Consider the following 376-nt stretch of genomic DNA (forward strand, 5'->3'; position numbering starts at 1 on the left):
ACAAAAGAAAAAAAAATTGAGATTGAAGAGATTAGGGAGCGCGATTCCAGCACATCCGGGGAAGATTGGATGGCGGGAGGAGAACGTGGAGGTGCACGCTCTCGGTCCGCCGTTCACAACATGACTAACGTCTTCATCAATTTACAACCATTAATCTCCGCCTGATTAATTACACGCGCGCGAACTTTGAAAACATTCGTGAGCCTTATCGAGAGCCTCGTTCTCGAGTTTGGACTTTTAGAGGATGGGAAAGAGGGTGTCATTATAGAATATGTGTGTATGTGTGAGTATATGTGGTTAGATTTATATTTGTATTAAGATTGATATGGCCGTATGTGGATTTGTTTGTCTTTGTTGCTACGTGTGTTTATCTGTT

This window comes from Penaeus monodon, chromosome 25, assembly GCF_015228065.2.
Source record: "Penaeus monodon isolate SGIC_2016 chromosome 25, NSTDA_Pmon_1, whole genome shotgun sequence".
In the NCBI taxonomy this organism is placed as follows: Eukaryota; Metazoa; Arthropoda; class Malacostraca; order Decapoda; family Penaeidae; genus Penaeus; species Penaeus monodon.